Raw genomic sequence first — 17,344 nt, 5'->3', positions numbered from 1 at the left:
CCAAAGGGTATATGACCCGAAAGCATTGAGCGCCTGTTCAGAGTTATTGAGATAAGCCACTCCTCCTTTTTACATTGTAGGTATTTTTAACTGTTTAATTTTATCTACCCCTGGGTGCCCTGGGTTACCCACTTTGTGCCTATAAACCCCTACCCCATCACGGTTGGAGGGGCCCTTTCTGGCCTCTCATGGTTTATACTATTGTGAAAGCCAGTGCTTTTTTTTTACCTAGACAGTCCAGGTTGGACACCCATAGTAGAGTTTTGTCATTCATCTCCACCTGCCTCAAGTAGTCCATTGCCCTTATGCAACTCACCTTTGTGAGTAACCTTTTGTTATTGTATACCTATTCCCTTTATCACAACATACCACACTAGTTGGGCTCCCATTGTCTCTGTGTTTTCTTTTCCTAAGTGTCAAAGCACCCAACTTTTTCTAAAGTCATGTTTGAGACCCATATGTAGACAGTCACTTAAGATTTTCAATTCATACTCTTCAACAACATACCATTTTTGGATGTATTTTTATTTACTTTTTCCCCTACCCCTTCTAACAGAGTATAAGATTGTCTTATACTCTGTTAGAAGGGGTAGGGGAAAAAGTGGCAGGGAGGCTAGTCCCGAGTTGTCCCTCACTAATAAGTATGCTTGTTTGCGTAATATTGGGGAGGATGATTCAGGAGTAGCAATGCTGCAGCAGGATGTGCTCCTTAGCAACCAAGGGGCAGACTGCTGTAACGAGAAAGGGAATAGGAGTGCAGCTAAGGCTAGACAGGTACTGGTGGTAGGGGATTCAATTATTAGGCGCACAAATAGGGTAATCTGTCGAAGAAACCGCGAATGCCGTACAGTCTGTTGCCTCCCGGGTGCTCGGGTTTGGCATGTAGCGGAAAGAATTGACAGATTACTGGGTGGGGCTGGGGAAGACCCGGCTGTCATGGTACACATTGGCACCAATGACAAAGTTAGTGGGAGATGGAAGGTCCTCAAAAATGATTTTCAGGTACTTGGAGATAAACTTAAAGCAAGGACCTCCAAGGTGGTGTTTTCTGAAATACTGCCAGTGCCACGTGCTACATCTGAGAGACAGAGGGAGCTTAGGGAGTTAAATAAGTGGCTGAGAAATTGGTGTAGGAAGGAAGGGTTTGGGTTCCTGGAGAACTGGGCAGACTTTGCAGTCGGCTACAGGTTCTACAGCAGGGATGGGCTGCACCTTAATGGGGAGGGTGCAGCTGCATTGGGGGAGAAGATGGCTAAACGGTTGGAGGAGATTTTAAACTAGGATCTGGGGGGAGGCGGGAGGATAAAGTCTCAATACATAGACAAGATGAGGTAAAAAGACAGTGGGAACCTATCATTATGGAGGGTGGAGAGGGGGGTGGGGACAGTGTAAAGATTAAGGAGGTTGGTAAAAATTCAAGTAGCCAATTTCATGTAAACAAAATTGGTAAATGTGGTGGTAAAAATATAAAGTGCATGGTAACCAATGCTCGGAGCCTTGCAAATAAATTAGACGAACTAGAGTTCATTCTGAATGACAAAGGCTATGACATTGTGGGAATAACCGAGACATGGATGGATGAAAGCCATGACTGGATAGCTAATTTAAAAGGATACAATGTGTTTAGGAGGGATAGAACAGGGAAAAAAGGTGGAGGGGTTTGTCTCTTTGTTAAGAATTCTCTTACAGCTGTCCTCAACGATGAGATGGAGGAAGATTGCGAAGATGTGGAGTCCGTTTGGGTAAATATTCATGGTGGAAATAAAAGTTGCCAATTGCTTATTGGGGTATGCTACAGGCCACCTCTTATTAATGAAGCTGCAGAACTGCGATTACTACAGCAGATTGAAAAAGCTGCAGGTAAAAATGAGGTCATAATTATGGGCGACTTCAACTTTCCAGACATTGACTGGAGTATTGAGGCTACCCATTCTGGTAAAAGCAGCAGATTTCTGGCAGCACTACAGGACAATTACTTGACTCAAATGGTAACTGAACCAACTAGGGGGAATGCGTTACTGGATCTGATCATTTCTAATAGACCAGATAATGTATCAAATGTGCAGGTTCAAGAACATTTGGGAAATAGTGATCACAACATGATAACGTTTGAGCTGGTGACTGATAGGCCACGGGGCAGCGGGACCACTAAAACTATGAACTTTAGAAAAGCAAAGTTCACTCAAATTAGGCAGGCACTAAGTTTGGTGAACTGGGATAATGTACTACAAGGGGAAGACACTGAAGGGAAATGGCAAGCTTCTAAACTTATACTCAATCAATACTGTAGTATGTATATCCCATATGGAAACAAAATGTCTAGGAATAAAAAAAGGCCTCTATGGATGAATAGAAAGGTTAAAGATAAAATGAAGAGGAAAAAGAATGCCTATAAGGTCTTAAAACAGGAGGGGACAGAGGCTGCACTAAGCAATTATAAGGAGTGCAATAAAAATTGTAAAAAAGAAATTAGGCAGGCAAAGATTGAAGCTGAAAAACAAATTGCTAAGGATATCAAATCTAACCCAAAAAAGTTTTACAAGTACATTAACTCTAAAAAAAGAAAGGTTGACTGTATAGGACTCCTAAAGGATGAGGATGGGAACTCAATGGTGGATGACCAAGGTAAGGCAGAGGTATTAAATGCTTTCTTTGCTTCTGTCTTCACAAAAGAAACAGCACTGTTGCAAACTACAGAGGCGGAAGAGTCTCAATCTTCTAACTGTAATATTAAATACTTAACGCAGGAAGAAGTGAAGGCAAGACTAAATAAATTAAAAATAGACAAGGCACCTGGCCCAGATGGCATGCATCCTCGGGTCCTAAGGGAATTAAGTTCAGTTATAGATAAACCCCTTTATCTTATCTTTTGTGACTCTCTTGCAACTGGCAGAGTCCCAGTGGATTGGCGTACAGCCCACGTTTTCCCATTATTTAAGAAGAGCAAAAAATCTGATCCAGGAAATTATAGACCTGTAAGTTTAACATCAGTTGTATGCAAACTATTTGAGGGGTTACTAAGAGATACTATACATGACTTCATAGTAGAAAATAATCTTATTTCTCAGCATCAACATGGGTTTACTAAAGACAGGTCCTGTTTGACTAACATGCTCAGCTTTTATGAGGTAGTGAATGCTAATATGGATATTGGGAATGCTGTAGATGTGATATACTTGGACTTTGCAAAGGCCTTCGACACTGTTCCCCACAAAAGTCTGGTGCAAAAGTTGAGGATGCAAGGACTGGGGAAGAGTCTGTGTTCATGGATAGGGAACTGGCTAATGGACAGAAAGCAAAGAGTTGTGGTCAATGGATCATACTCAAAATAGGAAACTGTTAGCAGTGGGGTCCCACAGGGGTCTGTTTTGGGTCCAGTGCTCTTCAATTTATTTATTAATGACCTAGTAGATGCAGTAGTGAGCAATGTTGCTATTTTTGCAGATGATACAAAATTGTGCAGAATCATTAACTCTCAGGAAGATAGTGTCATATTGCAACAGGATCTGGATAGGATGGCTATATGGGCACATACATGGCAGATGAAATTCAATGTTGACAAATATAAGGTCATGCATTTTGGACGTACTAATGGTCTAGCACCATACAAAATAAATGGGATACAGTTGGGGACATCAAACTTGGAGAAGGACTTAGGAGTACTCATTGACAACAAGTTAAATAATCGTACTCAATGCCAAGCAGCTGCAGCTAAAGCTAACAAAATTTTGGGATGCATTAAAAGGGAAATAAAAACTCGAGATGCTAGCATAATATTGCCCCTGTTTAACTCTCTAGTAAGGCCACATCTGGAATATGGAATTCAGTTCTGGGCACCACATTACAAAAAAGATATTGCAGTTTTAGAGCAGGTGCAGAGACGAGCAACAAAATTGATGCGTGGGATGGAAGGTCTCACTTATCGAGAAAGGTTAGATAAACTGGGTTTATTTAGTCTAGAGAAAAGACGCCTTAGAGGGGATCTAATTAACATGTATAAATACATCAGAGGGCAATATAATACCTTGGCGGATGAGCTTTTTGTCCCTAGGCCTTCTCAAAGGACTAGAGGACATGATCTGCGCATGGAGGAAAAACGTTTTAGCCATTTATTTAGGAAAGGGTTCTTTACAGTAAGAGTGATTAAGATGTGGAATGCATTGCCACAGGAAGTCGTTATGGCAAACTCTATACCTGCATTTAAAGGGGGCTTAGATGCTTTCCTTGAGTTGAAAGACATCCATGGCTACAATTACTAGGTAATGCCTAATGATGTTGATCCAGGGATTTTATCTGATTGCCATCTGGAGTCGGGAAGGAATTTTTCCCTTTAGGGGCTAATTGGACCATGCCTTGTAAGGGTTTTTTCGCCTTCCTCTGGATCAACAGGGATATGTGAGGGAGCAGGCTGGCGTTGTACTTTATACTGGTTGAACTAGATGGACGTATGTCTTTTTTCAACCAAAATAACTATGTAACTATGTAACTATGTAATTTCATAGATCACATATTGCCTATTCATCACTATTAAACGTTATTTGGAACATGTTGCTTGCAAAAGATTTAACTAATGATTAAACCACTCTGCAAACATTTTGATTGACGTCATCTTGATTTGTACAGCGCATCTTTGAAATGTTGTGTTTTGTTGAACTGGTTTTGCAGGAGTCTGCTACGCTTGTGGTTCATATTCTTACCTTGCAGTATAGATATCTGGTCTATACTGTGTCTCTGTGGACCTCCTTGGGATACACTGGTTATCTTTCACTACAAAAAAACATACTCTGAGATTGGCACAAGAATATTATATTCCAAAGAACAGTTGATACATTGACTAGTTTGGTATACTGTTAAAAATGCAATGGAAAATAGGTCAGTACTGACTTCAGTAAATGCATACATTTTCACATTTACTCTCTAGAGTGTTAGAGGTTAATACTTTCATTTCTTTGTCTCCTTTGCCAGCAGTAAGGTTTTCATCCCTACAGGAGTAGAGAAGGTTGGTATACTAAGCCAAGCCTGCTACTTTTGATTGCCCACACACATTTATGAGCATTGCAGACCTCCTTACTGGTGAGTTAACCACACTCTGTACCATGAAAAGCCTGAAGCTGAATAGTGCACAATGTTTTTTTATGACATTATTAATGTAAATTATTAAGAAAAGCTCAAAGCAAGCATGTACATTAAGATAAAAAAATATTACAAATTCTTGCTTTCTGTCAGGTTGTTTTTTTCTACAATCCCCCTTTCCTTTTCTCCAAAGGAAAAAGAAAAGGAGGAAAAATGTAAAATCAGAAAAGGACTGTAGAATGAAGCCAGGCAGAAAATATCAAGCACATCTTCTTTCAGCAGGCAGCTTGTAAAAGGCCTTGTGTTATTTGAGGGATAATAACTGCAAGGCCAGAATCCTGTGGTCTATAATAAGGCTGGCGAGATGTAAGAGCACAGCTGGGTATTAATGAACAGGAAAAGACACGTTAATGCTGTAACCGAAGAGATCTTCACCTCAAATGCAAAATGAAACAAAAGTAAATAAAGATCAATGTAATTAATGTAATATAACTATTCCGTAATGATTCTAGGGCATGGTTAGCAATAGCAATAGATTTTTCTTTATAATCTCTGGAAATCTTCTAATTTCACGTTAATATTCAAAATCAAATCACATTTAAGAAACTTAATAGGTTTGCTATTATCTTACTTGTGCCATAAGTATGCCCTCTGCTACAATATTATATGTGACTTCTACCAATACCTGGTTAGGCCTTATATTTTGATCCATGCAGGGGAATAACAATAGGGGCTGCAGCCCCTGCACCCGTGAGGGCCCCCTGCTGTATAAACAGGAAGTAGCGTCACACATTAGAGCGAGGAACATCCGCGGTGGAACGCAAGGAAGGTATGTATATCTGCCACTGCCTGTCACCTGCACACACACTTATTGAAGCTGGAGGGGAGCACAGAGGGGAGAGCCCGAGGTGAGGGAGGGGGGGATCATTCCCCCCTCCCTGCCGATGTGTGGCCATGGCTTCCCCCTCATGCTGCGACCCCTCCAGCCCTCCAAAACAGCCCTGAGCAGGCACCCGAGGGGGATCAGAATCTCTGCAGGGGGGCCCGGTGGCTCCTAGTTATGCCCCTGGATCCATGCCTGGTCTGTTAAATAGTATGTAATTCTGAAGACTGGATATTAAAGGCTATCATTGCTTATGGCTACAGTATTTCACAACAGTGAGTACACCTCTTATATTTTTGCAAATATTTTACTATATCTTTTCAAGAGACAATATGAAGGTATGTAAGTTTGATCCAATGGAAGGTTCACTGAACAGCTTGTATAACAGTATAAATTTGCTTTAAAGTAACTCAACACACAGCCATTAATGTCTAAACCGCTGGCTACAAAAGTGAGTCATGTCAAAAAGTGAGAATGTCAAAATTCCTTCCATCTAGACATTTTTTCTCCCTGAAGTCATTAGTGTTTCAAGGTCTCAGGTGTAAATAGGGAATAGGTGTGTTAAATTTGGTATTACCGCTCTTACTGATCACTGGAAGTTCAATATGGCATCTCATGGCAGAAAACTCTCTCAGGATTTTTACAAAGAATTGTTGCTCTACGTAAAGATGATGTAGGCTATAAGAAAATTGCCAACACTTTGAAACTGAGCTGGAGCATGGTGGCCAAGGCCATAAAACAGTATAACATGACAAGTTCCACTCAGAACAGTGCTCGCAATGGTTGACTAAAGAGGTTGAGTGCATGTGCTCAACATGAGATCCTGAGATTACCTTTTGCAAATAGTCATATGAGTTCTGGCAGCATCAAAGGTTGAAGGGGTGGGGTTAAGGCTGTCAGTTGTTAGAACCTACGCTACTCACTGCATCACTCTGCATCCCAAAGGAACCTGTATTTTAAGATGATGCACAAGAAAGCCAGCTAAAATTTCACTGGATCCAAGCAGACCGAAGAAATGGGTTACTGGAACCTAATGAGCATTACGATTCATTTGTTTGGTTAAGAGGGTGCCATGCATGTGTGGTGGCAGCCAGGTGAGGAGTACAAAGACAAGCATGTCTTGCTTTCAGTCATGCATGGTGGTCAGAGTGTCATGGTTTGGGGCTGCATGAGTGCTTTTGATACTGAGGAGCAAAAGTTCAGTGATGGAACCATGACTACCAACATGTACTGTGACATACTGAAGCAGAGCATGATCCCCTCCCTTCCCTCCCTTTCCACACCTGAAACCACTGTCTTGTTAAAGAACCTGAGGATCAAGGCGCTGGACTTGCAGAACATGTCTCCAGACCTAAATCATATTCAGCACTTGTGGGGCATCCTCAAATTGAAGGTGAAGGAGCACAAGGTCTCTAACATCCATCACATTCATCATGGGGGAGTGTAAGAGGATTCCAGTGGAAAACTTTGAAGCTCTAGTGAACTCCATACCCAAGAGAGATTAGGCAGTGCTGGAAAACTATAGTGGGCACACAAAATATTAGGCACAGTGTTGACATTCTTCACTTGGGGTGTACTCAGTTTTGTCCCCAGAAATGGTTGGGAGTTGAGTTATTTTGATTTACACTGTTATCCAAGCTGTACGCTGAACTAATTTGTATTGTATTTAAGTATCATGTCTACAGTGTTATCCTATGGAAAGATAAAATAAAATACAAAGAAAGTGAGAGGTTCGTGTATATTTAAGGGTGAAGGATGAGCATGCAAATGATTGTGTATTATTTAATCTGCAATGGGCCTGATGCTATTCCAGGTGATAAGTAGCTTGCAGATGTGAGCTACTTATCACCTTGCCATCGCACGAGGATTACCGGCAAATCCTATTGCCAGTTTCACTCGTGCGATGGCCGATCGTTAGGGAGCATTACTCAGGCGAAAGCCCGAGCGATCCTCCCTATTCCCGGGCGATGGGGAGCGAGGTTTACCCTGTGGTGCTGTCCATCAGCACCACGGCCTCGCTCCCCACACATGCGCACAACCCGACGACATCCGCCGCCATCTTCCGCCACTGCATCTGGGGGTCTCCTTTAATAAGGAGACCCCCAGAGCTCCCCACCAGCCGCCGCTCGTCTCCGCAACCCCCCACAAAGCTAAATGCTTAAATTCCTTACCGCCGCTAACACCCATCGGCCGCCGCATCTCGGCGCAAGTCCCCGCTGTGTAATTACAGTGTACGAGTTACTGTAATTACAGTCACTAATAACAGAGTCTCGGCAAAGCATCTTTGAATCAGCTGCCGGGGCTCCCCATTGGTTCACAGGCTGGACCATTGATCCAGCCTGTGAACCAATGGGGAGCCCCGGCGGCTGAATCAAAGATGCTTTGCCGGGACTCTGTTATTAGTGACTATAATTACAGTAACTCGTACACTGTAATTACACAGCAGGGACTTGCGGCGGCCGACGGGTGTAAAGCGGCGGTAAGGAATTTAAGCATTTAGCTTTGTGGGGGGTTGCGGAGACAAGCGGCGGCCGGCTGGGAGCTCTGGGGGTCTCCTTATTAAAGGATGGTGTAATTGCCTTCTTAAAACAGAAGGAAATTTGCAATAATTCAGTTATAAATGAACATTTGTGGTTACCCACAATGCACACCTACTAAATATGCAAATTATCCCTTTCCACCCTTGTTAAGCCAAGCAAGCATCCAGAACCGCTGGTTTATAACAAGCCTATAGCTTTAAGTTTTACACAGCCATATCAAACCCACATGTAGACAGCCTGTTTCGGACTTTTGGTCCTCATCAGAACATGGCAGGGATTGATAAGGCTGTATGAAATAGGGCTTGGTCGAGTACAACAGAGTAACCAAGCAGCTCAGGGTGACCCAAACTACTAGGAATGTATAGGGGGATGAAAGGAACCAAAAAGCCCTCCTACTAAAAAAGCAAAGCTTGGTGTAATTGCCTTCTTAAAAACATCTTATTAAAGGAGACCCCCAAATGCAGCGGCGATGTCGTGCGTTAGCATGTTTAGACCTGCTTTTTGCAGGTCTAAGCTAACGGTCATGTCTCCCGGAGGCATGCAAAGTGTAATAGGATAGGGTGTAAGGAACTTGCTGGCAGGATCACAGTACAGGTATGCAGTGGGCTGAGGGCTCACTGAACAGAACAGGTATGCAGCCAGGAAGAAGTTAAGCCTAACTAATCTTTCCCTATATGAGAGACTGCAGCAGCTCGCCCTACTCTCACTAATGCACACACACGAGTGGCCGTAATGGCCGCCGCTGCCTGCCTTATATAAGGGGGGGTGGGGCTCCAGGGGCTAGTGTAGCCTAATTGGCTACACTGGGCCTGCTGACTGTGATGTAGAGGGTCAAAGTTGACCCTCAGTGCATTATGGGGCGAACCGAACTTCTTCCGCAAAAGGTTCGCGTGCGGTACCCGCACGCGAACCACCTACGTTCGCGCGAACCACGTTCGCCGGCGAACCGTTCGGCCCAACTCTACTGATAATAACAAAAACAAACAGTGGCAAAACATAAAGCAATTACAAGACAAGAGGAGATAAAGCTACCCTTGCAATGTTACAAAAGTCCATATCACTTTTTGATATTGATATTTGAAATGTTATTTCTCTTTTAATTTTTCATATCTACAGATCAACAGATCTACTGATAATAAATCTATATTTCTATAAGGAATGTGTAGGGGTTGACCTTATGACTTCATCATTCCAGTGTTTTGTTCTCATGTGTGGTTTAAAGGAAACCTGTAATAAAAAAAACAGCCCGAGGGCGTACTTCCCTCCAGAGAGGGAAGCCTATGGATCCTAATGAGGCTTCTCCTGTCCTCCTAGTCCTTGGCAATCCAGCACTGGAAGCCCCGGAAAGTCGGCGAGGTAAATGTTTACCTACTGTAATCCAGCGTGTACACTCCCACAGCTCATAAGCATATTCTGGAGGGAGGGGCTGGAGTTTGGAGCTGGCTGACAATTGACTCATACCAACCAGAATATGGAGATACACTCCACCAGACATAAAATGCTGACATCTGAAAAGTAAAATGATACATTTACTCCTTTCAATAGTAATATGCATCTCATCTTATGTAATTGGTGTAACATTTTTAATTCAGGTGCACTTTTAGTTTGTCTGAGCTTTGTCTATGCATGATGTATTATCCAAAATAATACTTCAATAATCTTATCCTTCACTGGAATGAGTAACTTACCTCATTCATTATTATATTTGGTTTTCCCTGAACTTTGACAGATTTCTGTAGATAATGTATCCAAGAAACAATGCCTGTCATTATAAACAATAGTTAAAAATGAGTGCCCCTGGGCACTTTGCGTAAATTCAGCAAACTGTTACTATGTCCCTGTGCTGCTTCTGTATTTTCCAAGTTACAGTTTCATGAATCATATCTTCTGCAATGGACTAACACTGTGTCAGAGTAATTCACTCTCAATCTCTTAACAAAATTGCCTTGAAATATTGAGACTCTTACATGACTGTCTTTAGCAACTTCAAAGTGAAAATCCTACTAATATGACAAGAAGACAAAATTACAGGCAGCTTTGTCTGGAAACCTATATCTGTGCCACCTGTAAGCAACAGCTTGCTCCAAACAGTGTTGAAATGGAGAGCTTATTTTTGAATACTCCTGAGACCACGGAAGATAAATTGCCTGGAATTGTTTTTACTGCAGAGAGTGGCTGGTGATAAATACATCTAAATTATTTTTTCATTATAACGGAACTGACCTACTAATGTTTCCATAAAGCTTGCTGAAGAAGATCCATGGGTCTATATAAAACCCTTCTGACTTTTCTTTGCATAGGAAAATAAAAGTATTTTTGGCTGTAGTTAAAGCAAAATCATTGCCGTGAAAATATAGTGTGTAGAAAGAAATCATACATTTTTAAAGAATAAGCGAGGCAAGCAATTATATCCATTTTTACTTACCTGGGACTTCTTTCAGCCCCTAGAAGTTATTTGGGTCCCTCGCCGCAGCTCTGGTCTTTTAAGGTGTTCTGCTGGGAGTCTATGACACCATTGGGGTCGGTGTCTCCTGCACAAGCATGGGCACAAATGCGAGCATAGCAGTATGCTCCTGGTGGGCAGTGCGCTTCTGGTGACATGTGTGTGCTTATTTGCGCAGGGTGGATGCAAAAGGCATCGGGGGCCAGAGATCCTTAGAGGCTGCCAGTTGGACACCTGAAAAGACAACTGAAGAAAGATGGAGCGCGCCATAGTGCATTAAACGTTTTACGGGTATTTTATTGACACATAAAAGTTATACTCACAAACATTGATGTTAAAATCGCATGTCAGCGGACAGCCAGCCGCTTTCCTCAGTGGTGGAGAATGACGCGCTGTGGCCAGCAGCTCGGTTACCGATGTCCTGGGCTCCGTCTCGCTGAGGAATGGGCGTGGCTGGGTTCAGTAAGCGTGTAGCGTCATGACGCATTTCGGCGCACGGCGCCTTCGTCAGATGACGTCTACACGCTCTAAAGGGCTTACTTGTAGTGTCTCCCCGCAAGGTCGCCATAGCGACTGGGGGAAGCTCAAACGAACTTTATTGAACAAACTTTATAGAGCAATAATACGGGGAGGGAGGGCGGGTGTAAGGGCACATTGGCCAGCGCGTCATCCTCCCCAGCTGTAAATGAATACTAGCTTGGATAAACATGGACAAAGTACGAAAAAAACCTTTTTGTAAAAAATTACATAAAACAGGAATATTATATGCATGAATATATAAACCAGTGGCAAAATAGACACTTGTTAATTAAAACTCCAATCGGTATTTTCTCAAGCCGCTGCGCAATGGAAATGGATCATACCGACAATAGTTGGACTTACTCTAAAGCGCATCATTATCCACGGACAGTGGGCACCATTTAGCACTTATCCTCTAATCACATGACAACTCATATACGAAACATCATAAAAAATATACACATGAAAAATACATAAAAATTACATAAAAAACATAAAATAGTTGATGGTAAATGAAAACACATTTTTCCAACGGTGTTATCCTAAATGAACCCCAACACCCTTGAATTGTCTGTGGCTGGGTGTTGCAGCCTCTATTCATGGGTTTTTGCACCCTATGTTCGGGGGGATGTACATATATTCATATGTACATGATTTATCGGGGCCTGCTATGCACAGGTCGTAGGACCAATGGGATGTCTAAACATGGCGGGGAGATTGGCAGTGGGAAATTAGGGTAGTGGGCGGATTTTGGGGGGGGGGGAGGGTGATGGGAAATGGGTGGGAAGGAAAAAGTGGGGGAGGGGTGGGTGGAGGGGGGTGGGAAAGGTGGGGAAGGAGAAAGGGGGGAGGGGACAGGATGAAAATGAAGGGGGGGGGGGGGTTGTGGGAGGGGGGGGGGTTTGTGTGTGCTCACTCTAGTTGGACTGTATAAAGTTGCATTACGGAGCAGAATTTTGAAATGAATATAGAATCTGGGGCGATTTAAGTGCATTAATTAGGCTATTGCTACCCCATGGCAGGGGGAAATTCCAGCAGTCCCAAATTGGAGAGATTGGACGAAATCGCTTCTAGGGGGGGGGGGGGGGGGAGGGGAAGAGTTCAACCTACTATGGACAATGCCTATTATACAGCATACTCACCACCCTCATCTAGTGTACAGTTCTGCTAATTTTGGGGAAAGCTGGAGGGAGAGAAGGAAAAAGAAGGATCAAGTTAATATGCGTGGCCATATACGACTACAACCAGTCAAATGTAAAGATAGTTGATATGTCACAAGTATTAGTATATCACAGATATGTTGATATCTCCAGACCCTCGTTAAGACCCTTAGGGCTAAGAGTATCCAATTTAAAAATCCAAAAGGTTTCCCTCTCACAGAGCCTTCTGAATCTCTGTCCTTGTAATAGGGATCTAGGGCAGTGTTGCTTGCGAATTTTCGCCAAAGTAATTTTCGCATCAAAAATCCAATTTTCGATTTCGCCGAATTTTTGCGAAAATAAGTACTATTTTCGTTTCAAAAGGCGAAATTTATTTTCGCATTAATTTTCGCCTAAAGTCCGTTTTTTCGCATTAAATATCTAAGCCCCCTTACAAGCTAGAATCACCAAATTTTCAGGGTATATTAAGGAGATGTGTGGGTACAAGAGGAAAAAAAATTGCAAAAAGACCTTATAGTTTTTGAGAAAATCGATTTTAAAGTTTCAAAGGAAAAAAAGTATACATTTAAATGCAGTAAATGACAGTTACTGTAGCATACCTAGCGGTAGTGTAAATTTACTAATATCAAAATAAAGGGCCAAGTGCAAAGTGCCATGGGCCAAGTGCAAAGGGCCAAGGCCAAGTGCCAGCGCAAAGGGCCAAGTGCCAGCTGCCAGCGCAAAGGGCCAAGTGCCAAATGCCAGCACAAAGGGACAAGTGCCAAATTCCAGCGCAAAGGGCCAAGTGCCAGTGCAAAGGGCCAAGTGCCAGCGCAAAGGGCCAAGTGCCAAGTGCCAGTGCAAAGGGCAAAGTGCCAGTGCAAAGGGCCAAGTGCCAGTGCAAAGGGCCAAGTGGAAGCGCAAAGGGCCAAGTGCAAGCGCAAAGGGCAAAGTGCAAGCGCAAAGGGCCAAGTGCAAGCGCAAAGGGCCAAGTGCAAGCGCAAAGGGCCAAGTGCAAAGGGTTAAGTGCAAAGGGCCATGCAAAGTGCAAAGGGCCATTTTGCAAAAAGACCTTATGGTTTTTTGAGAAAATTGATTTTAAAGTTTCAAAGGAAAAGTTTACATTTAATTGCAGTAAATGACAGTTACTGTAGCAAACCTAGCGGTAGTGTAAATTTAGTAATATCAAAATAAAGGGCCAAGTGTAAAGGGCCAAGTGCAAGTGCCATGGGCCAAGTGCAAACTGCCAAGTGCAAAGGGCCAAGGGCCAAGTGCCAGCGCAAAGGGCCAAGTGCCAGCGAAAAGGGCCACGTGCAAGCGCAAAGCGCAAAGGGCAAAGTGCAAGCACAAAGCGCAAAGGGCAAAGTGCAAGCGCAAAGGGCAAAGTGCAAGCGCAAAGGGCCAAGTGCCAGGTGCAAGCGCAAAGGGCCAAGTGCCAAGTGCAAGCGCAAAGGGCCAAGTGCAAGCGCAAAGGGCCAAGTGCAAGCGCAAAGGGCCAAGTGCCAAGCGCAAGCACAAAGGGCCAAGTGCAAAGGGCTAAGTGCAAAGGGCCATGCAAAGTGCAAGGGGCCATGCAAAGTGAAAAGGGCCATGCAAAGTGCCATGCAAAGTGCAAAGGGCCATGCAAAGTGCAAAGGGCCATGCAAAGTTCATAGTGCCAAGTGCAAAGTGCCATGCAAAGTGCCAAGTGCAAAGTGCACTTTGCATTTAACACTTTGCACTTGGCACTTTGCATTTGACACTTGGCACTTTGCATTTGACACTTTGCACTTGGCCCTTTGCACTTTGCATTTAACACTTTGCACTTGACACTTTGCACGCACTTTGCACTTTTCATTTAACACTTTGCACTTGGCACTTGGCACTTTGCACTTAGCCCTTTCATTTGATATTAGTAAAATTACACTACCGCTAGGTTTGCTACAGTAACTCATTTACTGCATTTAAATGTATACTTTTTTCCTTTGAAACTTTAAAATCGATGTTCTCAAAAACTATAAGGTCTTTTTGAAAAAAAAAATTTCCTCTTGTACCCACATATCTCCTTAATATACCCTGAAAATTTGGTGATTCTAGTTTGTAAGGGGGCTTAGATATTAGACGCGAAAAAAAAATGGACTTTAGGCGAAAATTAATGCGAAAATATTCGGCGAATTTTCGCCTTTCAAAACGAAAATAGTACTTATTTTCGCGAAAATTCGGCAAAAAGAATATTTGCATTTTCGCTCATCACTGATCTAGGGATCATTTCTAGGCCCATAATCTTCAGTGTATCAACCATGCTGTTGTGATGTTCCTTAAAATGACGTGGGACACTGTGTTTCTCTACCTCATCCAGTATGTTCCTTTTGTGTTCGCCCAGTCTATTTGAATAACATTGTCAACGATCATGAGAAAAGGTTTCTAGTCCCCAATCATCCATCTGTTCCATATTTTTACCACATTCCGAAAATTCACAAAAGTACGACCCAACCCCCAGGAAGACCGATTGTAGCCGGAATGGAAGGGTTGGTATCAAATATATCCTCCTATGTGGACCATTTCTTGCAACCTCTAGTCCTGGAGTCGCAATCATACACCTCCCTTAGTTCTGGGGAACTTCTGGGGGGTGGATGGTCTAACAGGGCCTCCCTTGATCCTGGGGAGTTTTTGGGGGGTAAATGGTCTACCGGGACCTCCAGTGGTTTTCCTTTTTACTGGGTGCATGTCCCTGATCCTATCATCAACCTCTATTTTCCCCCTATCTCTGTGTTGTGTATTCCTTCCTCTGTTTTCATAGAAATTGTTCTTCCTGTGATAGCCTGGGGGATGGTTATATTTGTATGGTCGTTTTCTTATGTTATATGGGACATATTGTGGCCTCTTCGGCGGTGTGGATTGGTGTGTAACCTCCCTTGGGGGCCGTTCTAACCTTTCTGGTGGTCCTCGACTGGGGCCAGTGTTTACAGATTCTCTACGAGGGTGCCTTGAGTGATATTTCCCTCTTGGGGATTGGTGGTTAGATGGTAAGGGCACCCCGGGTTTCAGTGATTTATTATTCGTCTGGCCCCAATTGAAAATATTTCCATTTGCATAATCCGTTCTATCTCTTTCAAATTTCTTTAGTTTTCTGTTAATGAGTTAGGTTAGGCCCAAACCTAAGGAAAACTATGGTATTGACAATAACAAACATTCTGATTTACCCTTTATCACTACGTATACTGAAGCCTCAAACACAATAAAGAATATAGTGGTGCAAAATTGGCCTATCTTAAAGCAGGATCCCATACTAAGGGATATCATCCCAGAACACCCAGCAGTTATTTTTAAAAAGGCTATGTCCATAAAGAACACCATAGCCCCCAGCAACGTTAAGATGAGAGCTGCGAAACCAGACAGCATGTTCCCTTCTCTGAAGGGTACTTACAGATGCAATGTTAAGAGGTGTGGGTGCTGTCCATTTATTAGTCATAGAGCCACTGAGATAACAGACGGAAACAATCATGTGCATAAACTGAAGGATTTCATAAACTGTGGGAGTGACCATGTGGTGTATCTTCTAACCTGTGGGTGTCCAAAGTTCTATGTGGGCAGAACGACCAGACCCCTCAGGCAAAGACTGGGCGAACACAAAAGGAACATACTGGATGAGGTAGAGAAACACAGTGTCCCACGTCATTTTAAGGAACATCACAACAGCATGGTTGATACACTGAATATTATGGGCCTAGAAATGATCCCTAGATCCCTATTACAAGGACAGATATTCAGAAGGCTCTGTGAGAGGGAAACCTTTTGGATTTATAAATTGGATACTCTTAGCCCTAAGGGTCTTAACAAGGGTCTGGAGATATCAACATATCTGTGATATACTAATACTTGTGACATATCAACTATCTTTAGATTTGACTGGTTGTAGTCGTATATGGCCACGCATATTAACTTGATCCTTCTTTTTCCTTCTCTCCCTCCAGCTTTCTCCAAAATTAGCAGAACTGTACACTAGATGAGGGTGGTGAGTATGCTGTATAATAGGCATTGTCCATAGTAGGTTGAACTCTTCCCCTCCCCCCCTCCCTAGAAGCGATTTCGTCCAATCTCTCCAATTTGGGACTGCTGGAATTTCCCCCTGCCATGGGGTAGCAATAGCCTAATTAATGCACTTAAATCGCCCCAGATTCTATATTCATTTCAAAATTCTTCTCCGTAATGCACCTTTATACAGTCCAACTAGAGTGAGCACACACAACCCCCCCCCCCCACAACCCCCCCCCCCCCTTCATTTTCATCCTGTCCCCTCCCCCCTTTCTCCTTCCCCACCTTTCCCACCCCCCCCCCCTCCACCACCCCTCACCCACTTTTTCCTTCCCACCCATTTCTCATCACCCTCCCCCCCCCCAAATCCACCTACTACCCTACTTTCCCACTGCCAATCTCCCCGCCATGTTTAGACGTTCCATTGGTCCTACGACCTGTGCATAGCAGGCCCCGATAAATCATGTACATATGAATATGTGTACATCCCCCCGAACATAGGGTGCAACAACCCATGAATAGAGGCTGCAACACCCAGCCACAGACAATTCAAGGGTGTTGGGGTTCATTTAGGATAACACCGTTGGAAAAATGGGTTTTCATTTACCATCAACTATTTTATGTTTTTTATGTAATTTTTATGTATTTTTCATGTGTATATTTTTTATGATGTTTCGTATATGAGTTGTCATGTGATTAGAGGATAAGTGCTAAATGGTGCCCACTGTCCGTG

Source organism: Hyperolius riggenbachi, chromosome 6 (genome assembly GCF_040937935.1).
Source record: "Hyperolius riggenbachi isolate aHypRig1 chromosome 6, aHypRig1.pri, whole genome shotgun sequence".
NCBI classification, from domain to species: domain Eukaryota; kingdom Metazoa; phylum Chordata; class Amphibia; order Anura; family Hyperoliidae; genus Hyperolius; species Hyperolius riggenbachi.
The sequence above is the reverse complement of the archived record's forward strand: the minus strand, read 5'-3'. Positions refer to the sequence as shown.